Genomic DNA, 8,760 nt, shown 5'->3' on the forward strand with positions numbered 1-8,760 from the left:
AAGGTCCCTAACCCACATGCTAGGGCCAATTTGGACAAGAACCAATTGCCTACCAGCATGTCTTTGGGGTGCAGGGGGAATCTAGGGTACCCAGAGGAAGCCTACACAGGCACAGGGAGAACATGTAAGCTAGGTAAGTGGTGCTATGGTTGGGATTTGAACCAATGATCCTGGTGTTGCCAGACGGAAGTGCTAACCATTTAGCCATTGTGCTGTCCCTATATTGCATAGTTACATATAGCTACGTAGTTAGTCTGGCTGAAAAAAGACAAAAGTCCATCCAATTCAACCATAAAAAAGTTATAATCCTACACCCACATACTAGGGCCAATTTGGACAGGAGCGAATTGCCTACCAGCATGCCTTTGGGATGTGGGAGGGAGCCAGGGTACCCATAGGAAGCCTATACAGGAACAGGGAGAGGATGCAAGCTAGGTAGGTGGTGCCATGGTTGAGATTTGAACCAATGATCCTGGTGTTGCCAGGTGGAAGTGCTAACCATTTAGCCATTGTGCTGCCCCTATATTACATAGTTACATATAGTTAGTCTGGCTGAAAAAAGACAAATGTCCATCCAGTTCAACCATAAAAAAAAAAGTTATAATCCTATACCCACATAATAGGGCCAATTTGGACAGGAGTCAATTGCCTACCAGCATGTCTTTGTGGTGTAGGGGGAAGTCAGGGTACCCAGAGGAAGCCTACACAGGGACAGGGAGCACAAGCAAGCTAGGTAGGTGGTGCTGTGGTTGGGATTTAAAACCAACGACCCTACTGCTGCCAGGTGGAAGTGCTAACCATTTACCACTGTGCTGCCCCTATATTACATAGTCACATAGTTATGCAGGCCATAGATGGGGAGAAAAACTGCAGATTTTTCTTTTAAAAAACGAAAAATCGGTTGTTCAAGTGGCCGACGTTACCATCAATGGTAAAAAAAATCGGCCGATTTTCTACCCGTCTAGAGCTGGCAAAAAGTGTCCCTGCAGAGAGCTCTGCTATTTCTTTGACAGTTCTCTGACAGTTCCTTGACATTTATAGAAGTTGCAACAATGTATCTATTTGTTTCCATTTAGGATACAGATGTTTTTATTCGGAAACAAATAGATACAATGTTTCAACCGCTGTAAATGTCAAGGAACTGTCAGAGAACTGTCAGAAATAGCGGAGCTCTCTGCAGAGACACTTTTTGCTGGACTGGAATTCTTCTTATTTTCATCCTACTTCTTCTTCTTCTTCTTCTTCTTCTTCTTCTTCTTCTTCATCCTCATCCTCTTCTTCTTCTTCTTCTTCTTCTTCTTCTTCTTCATCCTCATCCTCTTCTTCTTCTTCTTCATCCTCATCCTCTTCTTCTTCTTCTTCTTCTTCATCCTCATCCTCTTCTTCTTCTTCTTCTTCTTCTTCATCCTCATCCTCTTCTTCATCCTCATCCTCTTCTTCTTCTTCATCCTCATCCTCTTCTTCATCCTCATCCTCTTCTTCTTCATCATCCTCATCCTCTTCTTCTTCTTCTTCTTCTTCTTCTTCTTCATCCTCATCCTCTTCTTCTTCTGCATCCTCATCCTATTCTTCTTCTTCATCATCCTCATCCTCTTCTTCTTCATCATCATCCTCATCCTCTTCTTCTTCTTCATCCTCATCCTCTTCTTCTTCTTCTTCTTCATCCTCATCCTCTTCTTCTTCATCATCATCATCCTCATCCTCTTCTTCTTCTTCTTCTTCTTCTTCTTCTTCTTCATCCTCATCCTCTTCTTCATCCTCATCCTCTTCTTCTTCCTCATCCTCTTCTTCTTCCTCATCCTCATCCTCTTCTTCTTCATCATCCTCATCCTCTTCTTCATCATCATCCTCATCCTCTTCTTCTTCATCCTCATCCTCTTCTTCTTCTTCATCCTCATCCTCTTCTTCTTCATCCTCATCCTCTTCTTCTTCATCCTCTTCTTCTTCCTCTTCTTCTTCTTCATCCTCTTCTTCATCGTCTTCCTCTTCTTCTTTTTCTTCTTTTTGTCTTCCTCTTGCAGGTCACTGCTCATGCGCAGATTTTTTATCGGTAAAAAATCGGCCGATTTGCCCACTAATTGCCGCGAAAATCGGCCGATCGGCAAAATCGGCCGATTTTTTTCCAACTTTACCGGAAAAAAAAAACGGCCAAAATACCGAAAAACGGCCGACCAAATCGCCCACTAACGATCCGAAAATCGGCCGATTTTATTTTCGGCCGAAAAATCGGCCGATTTTTGACCCATCTATGGCCTGCATTAGTCTGGCTGAAAAAAGACAAAAGTCCATCCAGTTCAACCATAAAAAAAAAGTTATAATCCTAAACCCACAATATAATAGGAAGGAATACACAATGCAATTGTATGTTTTGAGTTAACCTTTTTCATGAGCTTACATGGTCAGCATCAGCTTGTATTGGTTAACTTGACAATAATTTTACGGCTAATTTTGTTCTATATTTTTTATGGACAATAAGACTTTCATTTTTAAAAAACCTGCACTTATTTTAAATAAAGGCTGACAAAAAAAAAATCCTTTTTTTAATAAGTTTTTTTTTCTAATGCTGTAATTGTATTTGAGTCTTACTGTATTAAAAAGACGCACCTGCAGTCTGAAGGTGTCCGTTTTCATCTGCAGGCTAAAAGATTTTTTTTAATGAAGCTTCCAGCCGCTTCATCTTAGCAGATTGGTCTTGATCGTTTTTGGGGGACCTAAACTGTCAGAATTGAGAGCAAGAAACTCAGAAATAGATCGACTCTGCAGCTAACGTGCGACAATATAAAATGCTGGGTTTGTTTTTTTTCATCCTTTGTTGCATCTCAGTGCTGCTGATCTCCTGCAGCTTTTTATTACAGACACTTCCTGTGTCTGTGGCTTCAGCAATGGCTGCATGACATTTCTCAGGGTAGATTTCCTAATGGTAACAACAGCAGATCATGTCTGTTGCAATGTGTGTTGAAATGACCACTTTTCGTCTTCATTGGAAGCTTGCTCAGATTTCTAAATATTTTCGCAGATTTGTCTCAATTGCCACATTTCATTTTCTCATTATTAATGCTAGTTACGCAGCCATTTCCCACCCACCCTGGCAAGATACTTCTCTATTTAAGCTGTGCTCAGACTAACACTCTTGATCTAAGCATGAGGGTCTGTTCCTTGCCTAAGGGTCCCCTCTATTATTATTACTATTATTATTATACAGTATTTATAAAGCGCCGATAGTTCGCTCAGCGCTGTACATTACAAAAGGGAGACAGAACATGTGACAGAACAATACCAATACAATGCAAAACACGAGGGGATCGAGGGCCCTGCTCTTTGGAGCTTACAATCTAGGAGGGAGGGGATGGTGGCATAGGAGGAGATAGCTGTGGGGGATGGAGTGGTAGGAAGAGTGGAGGAGGTCGGCAAGTTAGCAGGGGGTGGGGTAGGCTTCTCTGAAGAGATGGGTTTTCAGGGTGCACCTAAAGGAGAGAAGAGTAGGTGATAATCTGATGGGTTGGGGCAGGGAGTTCCAGAGGATGGGTGACACCCTGGAGAAGTCCTGGAGGCGGGCATGGGAGGAGGAGACCAGGGAACTCTATGTTGGTTAGTAAATCCCGGAACTCCTGTGTTCTAGTGTTTCCTAAGTTCCTGTGCCAGGAACCAGTACCAGAAACCAGCTACCAGTTTGTCTGAAGGCCAAAACCTGGGACCTGTTATGCAGCAAAGTCCATCACTCCTTGTTGTGTGTGCTACTAAATTTCAGTCAACTCCTTAGGCTCTGTGACTATGACTTTCATAGGGCACAAACAAGCAGAAAGCGTAGAGGTTCCACAATACTGGCCATACGTGATATACACTATGTGGCCAAAAGTATCTGGACAGCCCTTCAAATCATTGGATTCAGGTGTTCCAATCCCCTCCATGGCCACAGGTGTATAAAATCAAGCCCCTAGGCATGCAGACTGCTTCTACAAACATTTGTGAAAGAATGGGTCGCTGTCAGGAGCTCAGTGACTCCAAGCGTGGTCCCGTGATAGGTGGTCACCTGTGCAATAAGTCCATCCGTGACATTTCCTGGCTACTAAATATTCCACGCTCAATTGTTAGTGGGATTATAACAAAGTGGAAGCAACTGGGAACAATAGCAACTCAACCACCAAGTGGTAGGCCACGTCACATGACAGAGTGGGGTCAGCACATGGTGAAGTGTACAGTGCGCAGAAGTTGCCAACTGTCTGCAGAGTCAATAGCTAAAGACCTCCAAACTTCATGTGGCCTTTAGATTAGCACAACAGTGCATAGAGAGCTTCATGGAATGGGTTTCCATGGCTGAGCAGCTGCATCCAAGCCTTACATCACCAAGTGCAATGCAAAGCGTTGGATGCAGTGGTGTGAAGCACGCCGCCACTGGACTCTAGAGCAGTGGAGACTTGTTCTCTGGAGTGATGAATCGTGTTTCTCTGTCTGGTAATCCGATGGACGTGTCTGAGTTGCCAGGAGAATGGTACACTGGATCCAGGTGACCCTGGTGGCCATCTTGGGTCATACAGAGTCTTTTTAAGTCCCTGACCCCAGGGACTTAAAATTTGTGTGAATTTGCTAAGTGCGTATTGTAGGGAAAGCATACCTGTCTGTCAGGACGGCACTAGAGGTAGGGAGAGGTTCCAGAGTAGTAGGGAAAGCTTTGGGTCTACGTCTACAACTCCCTTTTGGGTTGGACTGGCCAGGTTGCTTTCCACTCTCCTTGGCAGGTACTATCTTCAGCTCAGGCCTACTCACCACTGACTCCCCACTCCAGTACCCGGTCTGGTTAGCTTCCCCACCATGCTGTTGTACTGTTGCAAGTTCTTCAATACATCATTTACTGCATTCCGGGTCTGTGTGTGTTTAGTGCCGCCGCACCACGATGCACCTACCCAACATATACTAATGTTTTATGATACACGGTGAACAGAGTTAACAAATGTCAAACTTAGCCCCCTCCCTATCCCTTTTGAAATGGGAAAGGGATCTGGGAATTACCCTATTCCCAGAGCAGAGAAATTATGTTCTTGACTTTGCCCACTACTCTTCCATTACATGCAAATATCAGGAACTGGGGTACAAGATACACACTCGGTGGTATAAGGTCCCCACCTTTATTAGAAAAAATATACCCAGAACGACGAACATTTGCTGGAGATGCAAGGAAGAGGAGGGTACCATCCTACATATTTTCAGGGCATGCAAAAAAATGGAAAGCTTTTGGTCTCAGGTGTGAGAAACCATCAAAAAAAAAGTACCAACTTTGATCTGGGTAGAGACCCACTAAAGTACCTTCTTCTCCTTTCTGATCTCTCAAGACCTAGGTACCAGCATTCCATGTTGGTTCATCTGCTGAATGCAGCTAGGTCCTATATCTGTGTGACGGGAGTGACTTTTGGGGGTGGGGGACCTCTGTGTTAGCTCATGTTCCCCTCATTATGTTTAATCCACCCCGTGCCTGTTAAAGGGGTACAGGGTGTGAATGTCCTAGTATTGTGTATTGGTGTGTTGTCCTTTGTTTTCGGCCATGTGGTTGTCCTTTGTCCTTTGCCATGTGCTGTAGCCCTTCCCACTGATGGGGCAGGCTGATGATGTATTTCCTGTAGCCCTTCCCACTGATGGGGCAGGCTAATGATGTATTTCCTGCAGCCCTTCCCACTGATGGGGCGGGCTGATGATGTGTTTCCTGTTCCTGATTGTGTTTCCCCGCCCTGTGTATATAACTTGTGTTTTGTGTAAGAATAAAAGAGTTGACTTCCTGTTTTAAGAAGAGTCGGGTGCTGTCTATTTCCTGAGGGATCTCAAGGGTGTGGTCCGTGGATTTGTATTCGGACAAGGAAGCCGTGGTATAACGGAATATACCCAAGTGCGGTCTGGGGTCCGGTTACGTTACAATCTGAAAGCAGGAGTCTCCCCCCATGCTTTCGCAATGGTTTTCTAGAATACCTGAAACTCGTTTCATGCAAAACCTATCCACATCCTTTAATGGTAAGGAGGAAACATTAAAAAAACAATGTTTCCACCAGATGCTCTTCACATGTACACGCTGCGGAGGAGTGAGATTCCATTTCTGTACCCCCTCCTTTTTTTTTTTTTTCTTTTTTCTTCCCATGTTTGGGGAAAAGCCATGAGTTTCCCTTCCTGAATATGTTATAAAAATGGTTCAGACAGGAAGTAGGCTGGCTAGCATGTCTCTGTTTACTGTGATGCTCTTTAATGAAGTACCAACCTCAATAATGGTTTATTCTATCGCTGGATTTGTCCAGTATCGGGACTGTTGAATTGCCTTGCCTTCATTCTTGTCTGGTTATGAAAATGATAACTAAAAAATGCAAAAAAAAAGTCAAACTCGTAAAAGTAACATTGACATTATCACTGTGCACACCCTCCCACTACAGGCTGGGCAGAGACACGACCAGTCACCTTGCACCCTGAGAGGGAGTAGCAGTGACTGGTCTTTATTACAAGAATATCATGCACAGAGGTAAACTTTTAAGTTGGAGTAATGCTCATACCTGGCAAAAAATACACAACGTATGCCAAAATTCAGTTAAAGGATAAGGTCACCTTTGGGAACATGTTACACATTCCACCCATTTTTAGGGTGAAACATGTAACATGTTCTCATAGCCTCAGCTGCCGCCCCCTCCCTATAATAAATAGTACAAGGAGAAGTTTCCCCGTACTACCTGTCAATTTGAAAACAACGCGGCCATGTGGAGCTCCGCTCACATGGCCTCGTCACTTGTTCACAGGCTTCCATGAATGAGTGAACTGCAAGTCCAGACTGCCTTAGCGGCTGTGGGCTTGCAGTTTTCAATGAGCTACCACAGTGCTTTGGAGCGCCATGGTAGTTCATTGAACCTTCCTGTCAGTATATCTGCTTGCTCATACGTCCCGTATATCCTGTACATCCCGTAGATCCCATACATCCTGTACATCCCATACATCCCTTACATCCCCTACATCCCATACACCCCATACATTCCATATACCCCGTACAGCCCCTACATTCCCTACATCCTGTACATCCCATACACCTTGTACATCCCGTACCCCAGTTCATTGAAGCTTCCTGTCAGTATATCTGCTTGCTCATACGTCCCGTACATCCTGTATATCCCCTACATCCCATACACCCTGTACAATCCCGTACGTCCCATACACCCTGTACACCCTGCACATCCCATACCCCAGTTCATTGAAGCTTCCTGTCAGTATATCTGCTTGCTCATACGTCCCGTACATCCTGTATATCCTGTACATCCCCTACATCCCCTACATCCCATACACCCTGTACAATCCCGTACATCCCTTACACCCTGTACATCCTGTATATCCCGTACATCCCATATATCTCGTACATCCCGTACATCCCTTACATCCCCTACATCCCTTACATCCCATACACCCCATACATTCCGTACGGCAAGCTGATATTCTGACAGGTCTGCAGGAGACCTGCATGGCATCCAGGCTTTCCAGGCTCCCGTAGATAAAAATAATAAATGCACATTTTTTGCACTTAAAAATATATGCATTAATTATTTTTGTCTAAAAGGTGGACTTATCCTTTAAGAAAAGACGTGGCTGTGATATTTAGACAATGTTTTGCTTATCTAAAGAGTTCATCTTTAATGACAGAGAAGGTGGTTTATCTTGATACAGATCATGCTTTGTTATTATTAACCATTTGCCTCCCGCCCTATGGCCAAATGGTGGCCGGCAAATGTCATCAGCGTTCCGGGTGGACGCCATATGGCGTCCTCCCGCACATGCGCAGATTGCGCTCCTGCAGAGCCGCACAGCGGCGCGATCTGTCACCGGCCGTGTACCTCGGACACGGCCGATGACAGTCCTCAGTATCGGCCCCCGTTGCCAGTACCATGTGACCTGCTGTGACCAATCACAGCAGGTCACATAGCATCAGCTGTAGAATGCTGTGATAAAATTGCGAGTTTTGTTTAGCTTTTCTGCATTAGTTTTTTTTCAGCATCTTTTAGCTTTTGGCAGTTATACGCTCACAAAATCTTCAGGCTCAAAAGCGTTTATAAATACCGGACAGCCGCGTTTTTACTAGCATATTTCAGCTTTTATTGGTGTTTTTCATCTTTTATCAGCGTTAAAGCCTTTTTACAGCTAAAAAAATCCTCTTGAGTCCTCATGCACACGGGACGTTTTGATAACGCTGGTAACGTTTGCTATGTAACGTCACGTTAAAAATTTTAGTTTTTCAGCTTTTTTTAGCTTTTTTGCATTAGCGTTTAGCTGTGTTTTTCCGCGATTAGTGGCGTTTTTCCACATTTGCGTTTTTAGGGGTTTTTTTTTACCAAAAAAAATATTTTTAAAAATATTTTTTTCAGATTTTTTTTTAACATATATATATTTTACATATTTTACATATTTTTTTATATTTTTACATATATTTGTAAATGCATTCCAAAAATTTAGATTTGTATTTTTAAGGACATACAGTATGTTTGAAATGTATTTTAAAAAATATTTTTCATATATTTTGGAACAAAAACGCATTTTCAACATGCAGTATATATGTGTGTGTGTGTGTATATATATATATATATATATATATATATATATATATATATATATATATATATAATGTGTGTGTATATATATATGTGTATATGTGTGTGTATATATATGTGTGTATATATATATGTATATATATGTATGTATGTATATGTATGTATATATATACAGTTGCAAGAAAAAGTATGTGAACCCCTTGGG

Source organism: Staurois parvus, unplaced genomic scaffold (assembly GCF_062004578.1).
Source record: "Staurois parvus isolate SC_StPar_1 unplaced genomic scaffold, SC_StPar_1.0 ptg002113l, whole genome shotgun sequence".
In the NCBI taxonomy this organism is placed as follows: Eukaryota; Metazoa; Chordata; class Amphibia; order Anura; family Ranidae; genus Staurois; species Staurois parvus.